We start from the raw sequence: 1,142 nt of genomic DNA, 5'->3' as shown, positions 1-1,142 counted from the left end.
TGCACATCAGGTACCACCACCACCACAACCAACCAACCATCAGCTGGTAAGGACTTTGTTTGTTATTATTGTCAGCAGCCTGGACACAAAGCTTCTGTGTGCCCCATGCGGAAAGCTAAGGTCTCTGGTGCTTGCTATGCACCCCAGCCTGAATTGAGCTCAGATGAAGCAAAAGGAGTTGTACAGCGCTAAAAGACTGTGGTTATTAATGGACAGCAAATTACTGCTTTGTTGGACACCTGTCTTTGGTAAAAAAGAATATTGTGCCCATGGGCAGTGTGGACTATGGCAGGCAGGAGGAGATACTGTGTGTTCATGGGGATAAACATCCCTACCCTAAGGCAGATGTCACTGTTGTTATCAATGAACAACCTTATATGGTGACTGTTGGGGTGGTGGAGCATTTGCCTGTGGATGCCATTTTGTGGTGGGACTTTCCAGTACTCCTGGACTTGTTGTGTGAACATGAACTGCCTCCAAACCATGACTCTGGGGATGAGGGGAATTGTAATGTTGCCATGTCTTGTCCTGTACTCACCCGAGCCCAAGCAAAAGCTGGTGTACAACCACTCCCAGACCTTGACCATAGTCTGTGTGAGGGTGGCACCAAGGAGCCAAAAAAATCACGTCGCCAACACCGCTTTGAGAAGCAGCTGAGGTTGACTGAGCCAGAAAAATCAGATGTGCTGTGGGATGTACCTGAAAATGTTTCTGTGCTGCAAAGAGAGGATGACACATTGAAACCGTTGTTTGCTAAGGTAAAAGGGGATTAGTGAAACTTGTGTGGGCCGGCAGACATTTATTGTTGAGCAGGATGTGTTGTATGCAATGGAGGGGGATCAGAAACGCCTGGTGGTTCCAGCCAGTTGCAGGCCACTGATAATGCACCTTGCACATACACTCCCTTGGTCCAGACACCTTGGTCATCACAAAACCTTTCTTCGCATTAGTTCTCGGTTTTATTGGCCATCCATGTACACTGACTGTTACGGCCCTGCTGGCCGCTTGGTCTAAGAAACCAGATGGGTGTCTGACATGTCACTCTTCCTCCAAGGTGATCAGCTGATCCAGCCTGCCACTCAACCTGATCGCGAGCACCTGGGCCCGATGTATGGATTGCATTTAAAGCGTGGCTGATCAGC

Source organism: Stegastes partitus, unplaced genomic scaffold, assembly GCF_000690725.1.
Source record: "Stegastes partitus isolate 25-593 unplaced genomic scaffold, Stegastes_partitus-1.0.2 Scaffold2252, whole genome shotgun sequence".
NCBI classification, from domain to species: Eukaryota; Metazoa; Chordata; class Actinopteri; family Pomacentridae; genus Stegastes; species Stegastes partitus.
This window is presented reverse-complemented; position numbering follows the sequence as displayed.